Raw genomic sequence first — 19065 nt, 5'->3', positions numbered from 1 at the left:
TTTCTAGTGTAGCCATATGTTTATTGTTCTTAGATTACTATATGTATTTGTTATTGGAACATTATTATCCCAAAATCACAATTATAAAACATTTTTAAATGAAATATTGTAAAATACTTGCACTCTCATCACTTAAATCATTCAAGTAGTTCTCAACCTTGTTTACACACTAGAGCAACTTAAGGAGACTGAAAAAACTCACTAACACCAGGCTATACCCACAACAATTAAAGCAGAATTTGGGGTCAAAACTAGGCAACCACAGTTCTTAAACTCTTCATGTGACTGCAGTGTGCAACCAAGGTTGAAAACCACTATGTTAAAAAGCATCAGCTTTTAGGCCTGTCGGAAGCCATAGGGATGGCTTCCACCGCATTCTGCTGACTTTCTTCTCAGTGCTATTTTAGGAAGCTAGTGATTCCATTAGCTCAGGGCAGGGATTGGCAAACAGCCTGTTTTCGTATGGCCTGCAAGCTAAGAATGGCGTTTAAGTATTTGAATGGTTTTCAACCAAAATCAAAAGAAAAATAATGTTTCCTGAGACATGAAAAATAGTTGAAATTGACATGTCCATGTCCACAGGTAAAGTTTTATTGGAACAGAGCCATGCCGTGTCTATGGCAGCTTTTGGTCAGCAATGGCAGATTTGAATAGTTCCATCACAGACTTGAAAGGCCTGTAAAGCCTCAAATATTTAGGAAAAATATTTTCAGGAAAAGACTGTTGAGCTCTGACTTAGAGCAAGTGTCTTTAAAGCAAGTGCGCAGTAACACTGGTAAATGGCTGGAGGTCCCTTTGCCTAAGCCCAGGAAGAAGATTTACTGTAGCTACTTGTGACTTCATTGTAGGGTCTTTCCTCAGTAGTCCGTTCGCTTGTGGTGTTCTGGCTCAGGTGTGGGAATTGGTTAAGGGACCATCGTTTGCCATGAAGATGGCTCAAGTCACCAGATCTAGAGTTTTACTTATATTTTATGTTCTTACATTTTTATTATAAATGAATATTTATTTATATTTCATTTATTTTTACAATGATCAAATGCAACTTTAGAGGATGCTCAGCTATTTCAAGGTCCAAAGGATCTGTTGATCAATTAGCCACCTTCAAAGGTTGCTGTAGGTCGAACCAACCGTGTGTGTCAAATCAGTGTGCACCTTGACCCAGGAGGTTAAGTGCTTCTACTTAGCCTGTGACTCTGGGATCCCATCATCCTCACTGAAATGAGGGTGACCATGTCAACGGAAGGACCTCTCAACTCATCTGCAGCCTGCACCACTTAGTCACTTCAGAACACTTCAAAGGTAGGTGCCCTCCTCATCAATATGTTTCTCAGTGCTGTGGGGAAAGGCATGTCCTCTGAGTCCCTAATAGCATCTGCTTGTTTCACTAACACATTTATATCAAAGGCATTTCAATTCACGTGACCATGGGTGATAACTTGGCAACTGTTTCACCATCATATATCATAGAATACCAGTATTTCATCTTCTAATGTCAGTTGGATTCTCACCATCTTCAGATCTACCTAGGTCAGATAACCCATCCCAGATCCCCGTTTTTTTTTTTTTTTTCAGGGCCCTTTGCTTACAACCCATTTTGGTTTCAAGTACTCTACTAATCAAGGTTCCTACTTGCCTGCACCAGAATTCACTCTAGCTATTTTATAAAAATGAGACATCTTTAATAAAATATATTACATGGCTTACAAAAAGTCTACAGGGGCCAGAAAAGCAAGTTTGTATGCAGTACAGTCAGGGGAAGCCACTCATGCTGCAGGTCTGTTATAGTTGAAACACCACTGCTGCTTGCCTGCTAATTGACATGTATGACAGAGACTGAATTCTAGGCACTCTGCTATGGTTGCTTCACAAAAAACAGAAACCTCTCCCATTATAGATAGCTGACCATGTCATTGAGCCATATGTGGCTCCTATGGCATTCAGTTACATCTCTAAGTCCAGGATGGTGCATATGCATGATACAACTGAGATCCCATTTAGCACCCTAGCTGTAAGGGGCTCTGGTTAATGTGTGTGTGTGTCACACACACACACACACATACGTGCACACACACACATGTGCATGCACACACACACATTCCCCTTCATGTTTTTAGCTTTCTAGTCTCTATAGAACAAGAAAGCTTACAAGAGCCTTTATGAGTGTTGGGATAGTTGCCAAGGGAGCCAATTCATAGTTTGGCAGAACATTATAAATTTTGCTATGGCAAATGGTCTATTCAGAATGAAAATGGCATTTTCTATTTGTTACAATTGTTTTGTGTATATTAGTCTTACACCGAACTAATTTATTAAAGCCTATTAATTTAATTTTCTATAGCGTCCCTTGAATTTACATGAAGATAGCCATACCATTGTGACAGCTTTATTTTCACTTGTACACATTTATTAATGTATGTATGTATGCATACATGCATGTATTTTGGCTTACTGTACTGCCTAGGAGATGCAGTGTGATGCTTAAAAGAAGCGGTCATATGAGTTATCTTTGTCTCCTTTTTATCCTTGAATATAATGGGCATTCAAATATCCAATACATTCTTTTATTTTTAAAAGACTGTAGATCATCAATGCTGGTGTTCTTAACCAAGACTGCCATGTCTATTCAATCCCTCTGCTGGAACATCAGATGAATGAGGAAGAGGGGATTGCAGCATTCAAGTAATGGCATCTCTATTATAGATATATATGAACTTCATTTAAAAGGATAGCATGTGGGTGCCTGGATGGCTCAGTGGGTTAAGCCTCCACCTTTGGCTCAGCTCATGATCTCAGGGTCCTGGGAAAAGGATAGCATGCAAAGTAGAAAAGAGTATGGAAAGATCATTGACTTTAAAAGCATACTTCTCTGGATTCAAATCCTGGCTCTGTCACTTATGGCTTATGTGATTTTATGCATGTACTAAACTCTCTGAGTTTCAGTTCCATTATGCAGTAGTCAGTGGTGGTGTTTGCCAAGTGTTTCCATTTCTGCCCTGTTCCAGGCACCTGGGAGAATTGCACTTCTTGTCTGAACCCCTTAGTTTACACAAGGCTGTGTATGTAAGTAGCTTTAATTAATGGGCTGGGAGTGACATGTGTTATTTCTGGGCCAGAATATATGGTTGTTGGTTTGAAACCACCCGGGGACTTCTTCTCAGGCATGGTAACTGACAACTTTCTAGATGGTGACTGATCTGTCAATTCGAGTGGCCAAGTCATTCCAGTAAGAATCGTCAGGCTGCCAACATGCACCAGCCTGTGGTGGATGTGCACCTGCCGTGGACATCTAAAAGGAGTGAGGAATAAGCCACTGATGTAGGGATTGTCTATTTACAATGGCAAAACACCAGCCTCTCCTGACTCACGTATCTCATCTGTTAATTAAAATAATACCCTCTCAGGATTTTTCTGAGGGTTAAATTAGTTAACATATATGAAAAAATTATTGTGGTATTTCACATATAATAGGGACTCAAAACATGGCAGCTATAATTATTAAATGATAATTTCAAAACTTTTTTTAAGTGTGGCATGTTTGTATAAAATGAGAGGTATTATGTCTGTTGACTCTAACAGTTTAGTTGTATATTGCTTTCTAGAGGGGGCACTATATTTGTTTCTATAGATAAGACTTCTTAATGACTTGTACTTATTTACTTCTTCAGCCACCACACTATCAGAAACATGCTTAGAAACTGGGGTTATTTCTGAGGAATGAAAAAGTTTGAGATTCCTATGTCATATTAGCATATTATCTTTAAAAATAAACTGTGGGGGGCTGGATGGCTCAATCAGTTGTCTGCTTTGGCTCAGATCATCCCAGTTTCCTGGGATGGAGCCCTGCATCTGGCTCCCTGCTCAGCAGGTAGTCTGCTTCTCTTTCTTCCTGCCCTTCCCCCACTTGCATGTTCTCTCTCTCCTTCTCTCTGTCTCTCAAATAAATAAAATCTTAAAAAAATAAAAAATAATAATTTTTAAAAGTCCTACAGTATGGAAATTTACTTACCGTACAGTCCCACACTATGCTTCACACTTCTCCAAAATAGGGCACATTTTTTGTTGTTGCTGTTTCTTTGCCCTAGTGTTTTGCCGAACAAACTTGGAAATGCTGCAATGAGAGAAAAAGAAAGTGGATTATTTAAGCTACATGTAATATAAACTATCATGAGTGACAATATCCTGTGTCATGTGTCAAGAAATATTTAAATATCCTATAAATGTAAGCACAATCTTATTATTAGTCCCACTTTACTCATTCAGTATCACCTTCATGATGTACCAAATGTGAGTATCACCGATGATTTCACCTGGTGTTTTCTTAAATCCATTCACTATTATTTTTTGAGTGAGGGAAAAAAGAGGATTCTCAACAAGGAATCTAAGAAGCAAAGGTTAGAAAATTGGGAGGAGGGGGCACCAAAAATTATTTGTGCCTGGCTGAACTACTTTAAGACATTTAGAGACCCTAAGCACAAAAAGATTGTCACCCCACTTCCAGGTGTACTTTGTAGAACTACTGAACTTCAAACTAAATATAAGAAACAAAGTCCAAATCTTTACATCATGGCTACTTTGACACTTTCCTGAAATAACACATTCTTGAAAATAAACTCTCTCCTTCCCTCTTTCTCTCTCTTTCCTGTCTTCCCTCCTTACTTTTTTTCTCCCCCTACTTCCCTTCTCTCTTTTCCATCTCCCTCTAGTTCTGCTTTGTTACTTCTCTGAGCACATGTGTAGAATGTTTGCTGGGGAAATATATCAAAGGAGAATAGAGAATCTTACAAAACCAAATAAAAGGCAGAAATTAAGATGAGATTTGGAGTCCTCTAGACAAACTGGCATCTGGGAGGTCTTTGTTGTCTTCAATAACAACATGGTTGAAGACAGCAGAGGAGGCTGTCACACTGTACAGACAATGAATATAGCAGGCTGATAAGCAGGTGTAGGGCTTTAGTGTGAGAGCAGGGAAGGGGGATCCCACACAGCTTACAGAGCCCTGCTACTGAGAGATGACAGACAAGTCCATGAATCCTTGCCACCCCCTCCCTACCACCCACTCTCTGATGCAGGACATTCTCCTCCTCCACTTCACTCTCTACAGACAACAGCTCCCCTGAGTCCAGGATCAGGTCTCACACACCCATAGGCTTTCTCTGCCAGGTGTACAAAAGTTAGGCCACATGAAGAAGTCCTCCCCCAGCCTCTACCCAACCCTTTCTCAGACCATTTGGCCAGGCCTTGACCTGAGGGTGCTTGGCTGCCTCCTCTCCAACCTCCTCTGGATAAACTTTTAGTACCTGCTGGCACTCCCCCTACCCAAGTACCACCCACTAAGGCAGGATATAAAAGTTAATGGAAAGGTTGGGATCTGAGCCAGAGTCTCATCACCCTGAGCAAGGGTGCAGACTGCAGGTCTAAAGGTCCTCTGAACCCTATCAGGCTGACTCTGTGCAAGGTTAAGCCAGCAATAGTTCAGGATACTCCACACACACTTAAAGGGTGGAACTTTATGTGTCACATGACCCCAGGTACCATCTGACCCACCACACAGTTCAGAGGCCCTCAATCTTCACATTACCAAGAGAACTGAGTCTCACATGACTGTATCCAGGAGCACAACCATAGGATCCACATGGCCAATAGTGATAAGGTAGCTGCATGGCTCACATGACTGCAAGAGCTTTGTGTTCTACATGTGGTAAGAACCACACTGTTGCCTACACATGGATCTGCAGAGTTTTATAGCCCACAATCTTCACATGACAGAGGCGGCTAAGCTTGACATGTACCATGGCAGGGGGAGGGATACATGACCATAGCATCTACACGACCCTAAGCAATAGATCATTTATGTGACATCAAGGGCTGAAGATTTCACATGCTGGTAACAAGTAAGGGTTACATGAGAGAAGGATCCATGTGATAGGCAGGGTTTAGAAGTCCATGATACTCTAGTGGCTTAAAGAGCTGATCTACCACATGACCATGGTGGCAACAAGGCCAAAGAGACCACATGACCTTTGGGGTTTAAGAGCCCATGGTGCTGACATGACAGGTACAGCTGGACCTGCCACATAACTATTGTCCACAAGATCCAACATCCACATGACCAGCAGCCTTAGGAACCCACAGTGCTCATGTGCCTGGGAGGACCTCAGTAGGGTCCAGTGACAGTAGCATTCTCCTGATCTTCATGTTCCAGGAGAATGTTATCTTCAGGAGACCTGGAGACCTGAGATTACCCACATTCCTGGTCTCCTCTGTGATATTGGTGCCTCTGGGTGACCTTCCACAACACACAAGTTTGGGCTTTGCCTACTCCCATTGCTCTTTAATGTGTTAATTGTATATGATTTTTCGCCAATACCAGCTGAAATTTAATAGATAACAAATTAACACATAATACTATAATAAGTCCTTCCAAAAACCATAATTGTGGGTACACTGTAGAAACTACTGTAAGAACCTAAGCAGTAGGTACAGGTAGATGTTGATGACTTAAATTTCATGCAGTTCTAAAGGAAATTAAAACAAATCTAATGAGTTTTAATTGTTCATTTGTGGGGAATAAAAAGGTGTATAGTGATTACTATGGTCCATGTATGTTAAAGGCATAACTCATTTAAGAGAGGTAACTCTACAGAAGAGGTACTGTTACAGAACTTTACAGATGAGGAAGTTGAAGTACAGAGGTATATAAATCACTTGCCTAAGAGGTCACAGATACTGTAGGTGGCAAACCAAGTGTTGCCCATAGGCAGTCTGGCTCTAGATTCTGTGTTCTGGTCACCCACCAGGTTCCTCAACAGAAAGTAATATTAGTTTAGTCTGACTAAATTGCAAAATCTGGAAAACCAACCCTGGTTACTGAAAAGTTGAGATCATGGGAGATTTCTTTGAAATGCCACCTAAATAATTTCAAGTACTATCAGTAATTAGACCCAAAGTTGAATCTACTTAATGAGCTTTAATTAAGGTTTATGTATAGATATAAATCTATCTCTAAAGTGTGAAATATGTGTATGTAAGAGAAGCATATAAAATGCTTGATGTTAGTTAAAAACATTTCCTTCTTTTAAATAAACACTAAAAAGGGAAATATTGTAAAGTTTAAACATCATACCTGTCCCCTTGCTTGAATTACAGCAGTTACAAATGAGGGGAATCTGAACTCATATTTTACTGTATTTATATTCTGTCTGTGCCTCCCCCAAAAAGCTAAAGGAAAATATATACTATAGGGATGTGTGTGTGTGTGTGTGTGTATTTTTTTTAAACCTCATTTCCACAAACACCTCTTTGTTGATTTGCATGGGAAACTACAGCTTCATTTGCATGCCTGAAATAAATTCGATCTGATCTTTTTGGTTTGCTGGCTTAGGCAAACAATGCTATATATGTGTTGGGATTATTTTTCTAAGTCCCTGCAATGTGGCATGGCTATGTAAATAAGTTAAAGAAAAGACAACAGACCAAATTTTCCACAGTGGTTAAAGTTAAGGAACTTAGTAAAGACAAGAGACTGTGTTTGTGGTTCTCCCTTGCCCTGAAGGAAGTAAATATTGGAAGGAAAAAAAAATAGTAAGAGAAGAAAGTATTTGTGGAGTCACAAACAAAACATAATTTGAAACTAATCAGAAGAGAAAAAGGAAAAAAAATGAAAAAGAGTGAAGAAAACCTATGGGATTTTTTTTTTGAATCATTAAATGGGCCCATATATGCCTGACAGGAGGTCATGAAAGAGAAGAGACAAAGAGAAAAAATGAAAAACGTTATTTACAGAAGTAACATTGGAAACTTTCCAAATCCTTGAGTGATATGAACATCCAAGTTCACAAAGCTCAGAAGTGTCTAAACAGTATCATCCCATGGAGGAGTACACCAAGACACACTCTAATAACAATATCAAAGACAAGGAGAAAATTGTGAAAACAGAGAAAAGTCACTGGTGACATACAAGGGAACAGCATAAGGCAATCAGGAAATTTCTCAGAAGAAACCTTGTGGGTCAGGAGAGAGGGAAATAATAGTGCTGAAAGTGCTGGGGGAAAAATTCTGACAAAACCAAGAATACTCTATTTGGAAAAGCTATCCTTTGGAAATGAAAGATAGATAAAGACTTTCCCACACAAATAAAAGTTGAGAGAGTTATTCCACTGGACCTTCCTTAAAAGAAATGCTACAGGAAGCTCTTCAAGTTGAAATAAAAAGACACTAGTTAGCAACATGAAAACATACCAAAATATAAAACTCATATGTAAAAGTAAGTATATAGTGAAACTTGGAACACTCAACACTATAATAGTATAAGAGAAAAAGTATTAAATATGAGTACAGTTGTAATAATTTGTTAATGGACACACAATATAAAAAGACACAAACTGTGACATCAATAACATAAATAAGAAGCAAGCTTAGAGTTTCTGTATTCAAAGAAAATTTATCAGCTTAAAATGGATATTGTATCTATAAGATATTTTATATAAGCACTTTGGTAACCACAAAACAAAAATCTATAGTAACTATGCAAAGTATAAAGAAAAAGGAATCAAAGCATAGCAGTATTTTAAAAATTATTCAGATCACAAGAGAAAATGGTAAGAAAAGAAGAAAGAAACAAAGGAGCTATAAAACAGTCAGAAAAGAAAAATGGCGACAGTAATTCTTTAATTTTCAAGAATTGATTTCTATAAAAATCAATTCTATCTTCATCAAAAGTCATAGAGAGGCTGAATGGATTTTAAAAAGAGCCAAATATATGCAGCCCACAAAAGTCTCACTGTAGCTCAAAGAACACATATAGGCTAAAAATCAAGGGTTAGAAAGAGAATGGTAACCAAAAGAAAGCAGGGGTGGCCATATTTATACAAAATAGACTTTCATTTAAAAAGTGTTGCAAGAGAAATTACTAGGTAATGATAAACAGGTCAGTTCACCAAGAGGATATAACAATGATGTTTTCATATATGTATGTGTTGTTAAATGGTTAATGATTACTATAATCAAGCTAACTAGCATTTCATCACCTCACATAGTTACCTTTCTTTTTGTGATAGGACCCTTAGATCTATTCTTTTAGCAAATTTCAAAAAACAGTAATTATGAAGTATAGTTACCATGCTGTACATTAGATCTCCAGAACTTATTCATCCTGTGTAACTGAAACTTTGTATCCTTTGACCAACATCTTCTAATTTTCCCCACCCCCCAGCCTCTGGTAAATACTGTTCTACCCCAGCTTCTACGAATTCAACTTTACCAGATTTTTTTTTAGATTTCACATGTAGAGGATTTCATATAGTATTCATCTATGTGGGTCTGGCTTATTACACTTAGCACAGTGTCCTCCAGGTTCATCCATGTTGTCACAAATGATAGCATTTCCTCCTTAATAAAGGCTGAGCAATATTCTTGTGTGTGTGTGTGTGTGTGTGTGTGTGTGTGTGTGTGTATGCATGCACATTGATTTCATCATTTTGGATATGTTTAGGATATATACCTAAACATGAGATGGCTGAATCAAATAGTAGTTCAATTTTTAATTATTTGAAAACCTTCGTTCTGCTTTCAGTAATGGCTGTACCAATTTATATTTCCACCAACAGTATACAAAGATTCTCTTTCCTCCACATTCTCACCAGCACTTGTTATCTCTTGTGTTTTGTTGTTGTTAATAGCCATCCTAGCTGATGTGAGGTGATACTTCATTATAATTTTGATTTGTGTTTCCTTGATGATTAGTGATGTTGGGCACATTTTCATGTACATTTTAACCATTTGTGTATCTTCTTTTGAGAAATGTCTATTCCACTCCTTTTCCCATTTTATTAAAATCTTTTTTGGTTTGTGTGTTTTCATGCTATCAAGTTGTTTGAGCTTCTTATATATTTTGTATATTAACACCTTATCAGATACATGGTTTGTAAATATTTCCTCTTATTCCATAGGTTGTCTCTTCGTTCTGGTGATTATTTTCTTTGCTGTGTAGAAGATTTTCAGTTTCATGCAATCCCATTTTATTTTCACCTTTGTTGCTGTGCTTTGTGCTCATATCCAAGAAATCATTGCTCAGACCAATGTCAAGAAAATATTTTTTAAAGGTTTTATTTTATTTTTTAAAGATTTTATTTATTTGACAGACAGAGATCACAAGTAGGAAGAGAGGCAGGCAGAGAGAGAGGGGGAAGCAGGATCCCTGCTGAGCAGAGAGCCCGATGTGGGGCTTGATCCCAGGACCCTGAGATCATGACCTGAGCCAAAGGCAGAGGCTTAACCCACTGAGCCACCCAGGTGCCCCAAGAAAATATTTTTATATATTTATTGAAGACACTATTCTTTTCCAATTTTATGTTCTTGACACACTTGTTAATGATCAGTTGACTTCAAATGTCATTTCTGGGATATCTACTCTGTTCCATAGTTCTATATGTCTGCTTTTATGACAGTACCATGTTATGTTGATAGCTTTATAATATATATTTGGTTTTGCCCATAAGGTGACAAAGATTTTTTTTCAGCTTTATTGAGGTATAATAAAAAAAATAAAATTGTGTATATTTAAAGTGTACAACATGATTATTTTATATAGATAGATAGATAGATATGGGAATGATTGCCACAAATAAGTTAATTGACACATCTATCATCTCACACATTCATCATCTTTTTGTATGTCTCAAGAACACTTAATATTTTCTCTGAACAAATTTCAAGTATATAATAATATACTATTATTAACCATAGTTCATATGGTTAATACTATGTTGTACATTAGATTCCCTAGGACTTATTTACTTTATTACTGAAATTTGTACCAGGTCATGGGACCACTTCAAGGACTGCATTTGGGTCTGAGGTTAGTGGGGCTGTTACCAAGGGTACCTATGGTTGTTGCTTCTGCTGAGTTCCTGCTGGGTCCTGGTCTGGTCCCTGACTGAGAAGGTCTTCATCTGGACCATGATGGAGCAGAACTGCTCCATCAGTTCTGAGGTGTGCAGGACTGTTATAGGTGATGCCCATGGGTTTGGATCCTTGGCTGGGTCTTTGGGGCAGGCAGGATTACCTTGAACCATGGTAAAACAGCACTGGAGCTGAGTCATACATAGAACAGCTTCAGGGATAGCAGTCGGGTCCAAGGTCAACAGGCCTATAACTGATGGCATGGATGAGTGTGACTCTTTCCAAGCCCCTTGGTAGAGGGGGCTAATGACAGGATTACAGACAAGCAGGATTTGAGACAAGTCCACAACAGGATGGAGCTTCTTCTGATCTATATCCAGGACTTTGGTCAGGGGTCCTAACCACCAATGAGCAGGCCCACTTCTCAAAACAGCCCTTCTCATTCTTGGGCTCCACTGAAGTTTTGCAGCCTCCTACCTGGATCCCAAAATTTCCACAAAGGCGCTTTTTTCCCCATGATGGCTGCCAAATATTTGTTTCATGGGGAGACCTACTGTTCTACCATCATGTTGATGTCACTCTCCTCTTATTTGTAACTTAAATATATCTGATCACTACAGAAACAATTTTATTGACTTTTTTTAAAATCTTAAAATGATGGCTTTCTTTTTTCTTACAGATTTATTTATTTATTTTTAAAGGTGGGGGAGGGGCAGAGGGAGAAAGAGAGAGAATCTCAAGCTGATTCCCCACTGAGTGCAGAGCCTGAATCGGGGTCAATCTCATGACCCTGAGATTATGAACTGAGTTGAAATCAAGAGTTGGACACTTAACTGACTGAGCCACCCCAGTGTGCCAAAATGATGGCTTTCTAACATAAATACAGGGTAAGTTTGGTTCAAGATGGTGATCTAAGAGGCTCTTAAGCTCACCTTCTCTTACAAACCTTCTCTTACATATGGACAACTTCTGAAAACAACAACAACAAAACCCTAAAAACTGGCTGAACAACTCTTATGCACAGGGAAAATGAGAGAAGACCCACATCGAGTGGATAAGAGAGGCTGGGACACAATCTTACTATAAACACCATGCCTACCTAGCACAGTGACCCACAGCTGGGAAGGAACTCAAAACCCAGAGCTCATCCCTGAGGAGTGAAGGGTTTGAACCCCACATTGGATACCTCCAATATTTAAGGTCTGCATATGAGAGATAAGCCCATAAAACATCTAGCTTTGCAAACCAACAGAGTTCATGTCCATGAGACTCACAAGGCTATAAGGAATCTGAGAAGAGGCTCTTAAAGGGCTTACATGCTTGGACTCACCCACCTTAGGGCCCAGTCCAAAAGCTCTCAGTTGAGGAGCATTCAGACTTTGTGTGAAAGAGGCTCATTTGCTTGTTTTGGAGCATTAGACTGAGGGGTACACATCTGCTTTCAGACACATTTGGGGGCCTACTGGGGTGCTCTCTGAGGATGAAGACTAGAGATTGCCATTTTTGCATTCTCACTCTGCTTTGTTTCGGCTGATGGGCTTAATCTTTTTTTTTTTTCACTCTAGACTTTTATTCTTTCTTTTGTTTTCTCTTTCTTTCCCAGAGGGTGTCATTTCTATTCTCCCTTTGCCTCAGAACAGCCAGTGAGCACCATCCTCTGACGCATTCTAGAGTGTATCTCACAGAGGGGATCTTTTACATGCAACTTCTGCCCAGGTTTATATCTGGTGCCCTGGTTTATGTGGCTGCTGCCAAGGAACCTTTACATCACCTAACTCTGGAAGCCAGTAGGGCTTCTGTTCATGGGTTCCACAAGACTTTAATCAGTAAAATGTTTTTAAATGGCTATCACCTCCAGGGCACAGCAAAAGACAAAAGACCCAGGGGTTATTTTTATGTGGGAAAAAAAAGCCTATTAGCTTATCTTCAGAGCTGCAGCCTGAGGGTCAGGCTTTTAATTAAACACACATCTAAAGCTGACTGTAATATTTTCCAAAGATTTTGGATGTCAGACACTATCTTCACACTCTCCTTCTGCTGTGCTCCAGAATGCCAGTATCTCCTAGAGGGGAGCTTTTACACATACCTGGTACCCTAGCTTTTACTTCTAGTGCCTCAGACTTTGCAGCTGATACCCAGGAAATGTTCTTTGATCACCTAGCTCTGTGACCAAGGAGGTTTGCACTTCTGAGTCCCACAAGACAATGGCAATTAGAGAGATAGTTCTTGACAAACTTCTACCCTCAGAGCACTGCACAGACAGCAGACTAAAATACACTCTTGGTTTGTCTGTGCAAGAGACATATTGGCTTGTCTTGGAGCTTTATTCTGAGGGAAGGTTTCAGGTTTGGCCATGCCTAGGGGTCTATTGATGTGTTTTCAAGGAATGTAGGCTGATGCATGTCATTGTTGCATTCCCCTTCTGTCTCACTAGAGCTCACCGGTATTTCCCAGGCAGGAGCTTATGTATTCAGTTAGGGTCCTGATTTTTGTGACTGCCACCCACGGAACGACTCTAGGTAATCTAGTATTGGTGGCTATCAAAACTTACACTTGCAGGGGTGCCTGGGTGGCTCAGTGGGTTAAAGCCTCTGCCTTTGGCTCAGGTCATGATCCCAGGGTCCTGAGATTGAGCCCCGCATAGGGCTCTCTGCTCAGCAGGGAGCCTGCTTCCTCCTCTCTCTCTGCCTACTTGTGATCTCTCTCTGTCAAAAAAGTAAATAAAATCTTTAAAAAAAAAACTTACACTTGCAGTCCCAAGTGACTATGTACATTTGCATATTTAAAAAAAATTTCTACTTGAAGATCTGGCTTCCAATCAGCCTGAACCTAGGAGCTGACTAACATCTTTCCCCTTGAGACACTACTGGGTCTTGAACCCTTAACTGCTGGGAGCCATTACAATAATTCTTGGAAAATCCAAAGGTTTGAGAGACAACCAACAGCTAGGGCAGGATTGAACAAAACACACACACACACACACACACACACACACACAAACCAAACACGTTCCTTCAACACTGGGAGAGGTGTATATTTTATCTGATGCACAGTAATCAACAGAAATTTAATAAAGAAACAGAGGAATATGTTCCAAATGAAAGAAAAAGATGAAACCTCATAAAAACCTTAATGAAATGCAGACAAGTAATTTTCCTGATAAAGAGCTCAAAGTAATGGTCATAAAGATGCTCAGTGAACATGGGAGAATAATGGAAGAACACAGTGAGAACTTCAACAAAGAGAGAATAAAAGAAAGTACCAAATAGCAGTTTCAGGGCCAAAGAATACAGTAACAGAACTAAATAATGCACTAGATGGGTCCAACAGTAGACTAGATGAAGCAGAATAGGTCAGTGAACTCAAAGATAAGACCCTGGAAATCACCCAATCATAACAGCAATTTTTTTTTAATTACAAAGGAAAGAGAGCTTAAGAGATCATAAGACAACACCAAGGGTACTAACATTTGCATCAGAGTTTGCAGAAGGAGAAGAGAGAGAGAAGAGGGAGAACAGGGCAGAAAATTTATTTGAAGAAATAATGGACGGCTGTTGCCATTTTTTATAACATAGATGAAGAAGCTAGAGAGGATTATGCTAAGTGAAATGAATCAGTCAGAGAAAGATTAATACCATATGATTTCACTCATATGTGGAATTTAAGAAACAAAACAAATGAACAAAGGGGGGAGAAAAGAGAGTAATACCAGAAACAGATTCTTAACTTTAGAGAACCAATGGTTACCATAGGGGAAATGAGCAGAGAGATGGCTTAAACAGGTGATAGGGATGAAGGAGGGCACTTGTGATGAACACTGGGTTTTGTTATGTAAGTGCTGAATAACTAAATTCTACACCTGAAACTAATATTACATGGTATGTTAAGTAACTGGAATTTAAATGAAAACTTGGAATTTAAAAAAAAAACTTTAAACAGAAAAAAAATGAAGAAATAATGGCTGAAAATTGCCCTAACCTAAGAAAGAAAACAGACATCCAGCTGCGAGAAACCCAGAGAGTTCCAAGTAAGATGAACACAAGACTCAAATCAAGACATATTATAATTAAAATGTCAAAAGTTGGGATGCCTGGGATGCTCAGTGGGTTAAGCCTCTGCTTTCAGCTCAGCTCATGATCTCAGAGTCCTGGGATCAGGTCCCGCATCAGGCTCTCTGCTTAGCAAGGAGCCTGCTTCCCTCTCTCTCTGCCTGCCTCTCTGCCTACTTGTGATCTCTTTCTCTCTCTGTCAAATAAATAAATAAATTATAAATAAATAAAAAAATAAAATATCAAAAGTTGAAGACAAGAAGCAAACCTTAAATGTGACAAAAGAAAAACAAGTTGTTGGGATTAAGAGAACCCCTGTAAGGCTATCAACAGATTTTTCAGCAGAAACTTTGCAAACCATAAAGAACTGGCATGATTCAAAAGACTGAAAGAAAAAAAAAAAACTTAACAAAAAATAAACTACTCAGCAAAGTTACCATTAAAGACTTTTCCAGACAAACAAAAGCTAAAGGAATTCATCACCACTAAACCAGCCTTGTTCTTCATGATAAAGACAAAGGGTGTTAATTAGTAGCAAGAAAATATATGAAAGTATAGGGGTGCCTGGGTGGCTCGGTGGGGTAAAGCCTCTGCCTTTAGCTCAGGTCATGATCTCAGGGTCCTGGGATCGAGCCCCGCATTGGGCTCTCTGCTCAGCAGGGAGCCTGTTTCCTCCTCTCTCTGCCTGCCTCTCTGCCTACTTGTGATCTCTGTCTCTGTCAAATAAATAAATAAAATCTTTAAACAAAAGAAAATATATGAAAGTATAAATATCACCAGTAAAGTTTAATATATAATAAAGGTAGTGAAGTAAACACTTATGAAGCTAGTAGAAAGTTAAAAGACAAAAGTAATAAAAATAACTACAATGATAGGAGGGGGGCAAGATGGCAGAGAAGTAGGAGACACTGTTTCAACCGGTCCCCTAAAGTGAGCTGATTATCTACCAGAACACTCTGAACACCCATGAAATCAGCCTGGGATGTAGGATTATACATTTCTAAATCTCTACAGTGGGCAGAAGATGTCAGTGGACAGGTAAAGTGGAGTGGGAACATCAGACTGATATTAGAACATAAACAAAAGGGGGAGGGAGCGACCAGAAGTGACCCATTGGAAACTAATACCCCAATATGAGAGTGCCCTGTAATTGGGGACCAGTATTAACTTGGAGTCTAGTTAAAACACTTGAAAAGAGCAAAATATCTTAAGGGGAAATTGGTGGAATCGGGTGGCTATGGGCACAGGCTTAAGCCCACAGACCCAGGATGGCCACCACCGGTGCCACGCCAGAAAGAGTGCAGCGAAGCCTACAGGCCATGGTCTCTGAGCATGTGTGAAAGCATCTGGGTGGTGGCACGCGTGAGAGAGTCTGGTGTGGATGCCAGCCAGCGCTCTCTAGAACCACAGCCTTTTGCACTCTGCATGCACGCTATGCACTGGGGTCTGAGCTGCACTCCACACCCTCCCCTGAGAGAGGTCCATGCGGGCGCTATCTGGTGCTCTCTAGGACCTGTGAGAGTCTGAACACTCCCAGCCCGGGCCAACACTAAAATCTCAGTGCTCTCTTTCTGTTTGGGATCTCTCCAGTGGTCTGGACCTGCCCAGAAAGCCTTGGCAAAGGCAGCCACTGGAAGAGGGCTCCCTGAACTAATATTGCTCACGGTTTCAATAGCACCAGGGTACAGAGACAAGCGGGAGCTCCTGCAACCCCTGAGACTGTGGCTGGAGACCTGCTCTGCTGGTGGGAGGTGGCAGAGGGGGAGTCTATGTGCTCTGGACAACCCAGAAGGAAACAGACTGAGGCTTATCTCTGAGATGGAGGTCTGGGAGCAGTTTGCTTTCCTCTAAACCTCCAAGAACCCCCAAAAGCCACCAAAGGGGGCAAAAAAAAATAACCTCCAGAGAACAAAAGGCTGAAAAACCAGTTTCCTCAGAGCCCAGTCCCTTGATAGGGGGGCAAGAGGAGTTAACTCTAGCAAGACTGCCTGAAAAACTACACGGCAGGCCCCTCCCCCAGAAATCCAGCCAAAAAAAAACAAGAGGACAACTACCACAGGGACCCCATAAAACTGTAAAACCCCAATATCAGGGGAAAAGAAGATATTAAGCTCCCAGTATTGCCCTAAAACCTGTATACTTCATAGATACAACTTTTATTTTTAATTTGTTGCCCTATTCTCATTCTTTTAAATTTTTAATAATTTTTAACCTACTTACCATCACAATGAGAGGCTTAGTACAACAAATTCCATAATAACCTTTTAACTTGAATTTTTTGATACATATACCTGTATATTTCTTTTGCTTTTTTATTTTTTTTAATATTCATATAATGATAAGCTTCAAGGTAATCGTCTTTCCCCAATCAATACTACTCCTATATATAAACCAGTTTTAATCCCCCTTTATCTCAGGAAACTTGAGTCCTTTAACAAAGATATCAAGATACACCCAGGAAGAATCAAAATAACCTTCTTCATCCACACTGAGGATTTATAACCACCCTCCCATCTTTTTCTTCTGTCAGTGTTTCTGTGTATCTGTTTTTGTTCTGGTAGTATATAAATCTTATACTTAGGGTTCATTTTGGCTGGGTTCTTTTTTTTCTCATCATTTACTTTTGTCGGACTTTTTGTCCGTTTTTGTTTATATACTTTATAAATCTTACCTTTGGGGCCCATTCTGGCTGGATCTTCTCTTTTTTTTTTCCTCTCTCTCTTTCTCTCTCTTTTTTTCTTTTTTCTTTCTTTTTGGTGGGGACTCCCGATTGCTCAGAAGCATTCCATGGTGCACCTTGCCTGGATCATGGTTGATACATTCAGCTACACATCCCCTCAGCCATCTCTCACCAAAATGACTAGGAGGAAGAATGTCCAACAGGGGAAAAGTTCAGAGACTGTGCCCTCTCCATCAGAGCTATTGGATATGACATAAACAGTATGTTGGAAAGGGAATTCAGGCTAACAATTATCCAGGCAATGGCTAGGTTGGAAAAAACCATTAATGACAACATGGAATCAATTAGGGCAGAAGTGAAAGCCACCAGGGAAGATGCTATCAATGAGTTAAAAATGCTATCAATGAGTTCCAATCTAATCTAAATTCTCTAACAGCTAGGGTAACTGAAGCAGAAGAGAGAATTAGTGATCTAGAGGACAAACTGATAGAGAAAAAGAAATGGGAGGAAGCCTGGAACAAACAGCTTAGAAGCCATGAAAACAGAATTAGGGAAATAAATGACGCCATGAAACGTCCCAACATCAGAATTATTGGAATCCCTGAGGGGGAGAAGAAAGAAAGAAGACTAGAAGATATGGTTGAAGAAATTCTTCATGAAAATTTTCCCAATCTGGGGAATGGAACCAGCGTTTGTGTCCTAGAAGCAGAAAGGTCTCCCCCGCCAAGATCACAGCATCTAGAAAGACCTCGAGACACATGATTGTGAAACTGATGAATCATAATTTTAGACAGGAGCTCTTGAAAGCAGGTATGGGGAAGAGATTCCTTACATACAGAGAAAGGCCCATCAGAATAATGTCAGACCTGTCCACAGAAACCTAGCAAGCCAGAAAGGACTGGCAAGATGTATTCAGGGCACTAAATGAAAAGAACATGCAGCCAAGAATACATTATCTAGCAAGGCTGACATTCAAAATGAATGGAGAGATAAAGAGCTTCCAAGACTGGCAAGGTTTAAAAGAGTATGTGACCACCAAGCTGGAACTACAAGAAATATTAAGGGGGGTTCTATAAGAGAAGAAAGAATCCCAAAGTGTCATAGAACAGAAATTTATGGAGACAATCTATAGAAACAAGGACTTCACAGGCAACATGATATTAATAAAAACATATCTCTCAATAATCACTCTCAACGTGAATGGCCTAGACACTCCCATAAAATGGCACAGGGTTGCAGATTGGATAAAACGACAGGACCTATCCATATGTTGCCTACAAGAGACCCATTTTGAACCTAAGGATACATCCAGACTTAAAGTGAAGGGATAGAGAACAATCTTTTGTGCCAATAGGCCTCAAAAGAAGGCTGGAATAGAGATTTTCATATCAGATAAATTAGATTTTAAGCTAAAGACTGTAGTCAGAGACAAAGAAG

The 19065-nt window shown here is 39.7% G+C and overlaps 1 long non-coding RNA gene across 1 annotated transcript; it reads right to left on the bottom strand.

The window, feature by feature from the left end:
- Window positions 1-2661: 2661 nt before the first annotated feature.
- Window positions 2662-17694, bottom strand: LOC308337607. The gene is made up of 3 exons (XR_013966319.1): window positions 17620-17694; window positions 4007-4108; window positions 2662-2797 (listed from the first exon to the last, which is right to left on the bottom strand). It is a non-coding gene; the product is annotated as an uncharacterized lncRNA (long non-coding RNA).
- Between the last annotated feature and the right edge of the window lie 1371 nt (window positions 17695-19065).

This window comes from Martes martes (genome assembly GCF_963455335.1).
Source record: "Martes martes genome assembly, chromosome: X".
Taxonomy (NCBI): Eukaryota; Metazoa; Chordata; class Mammalia; order Carnivora; family Mustelidae; genus Martes; species Martes martes.
This window is presented reverse-complemented; position numbering and strand designations above follow the sequence as displayed.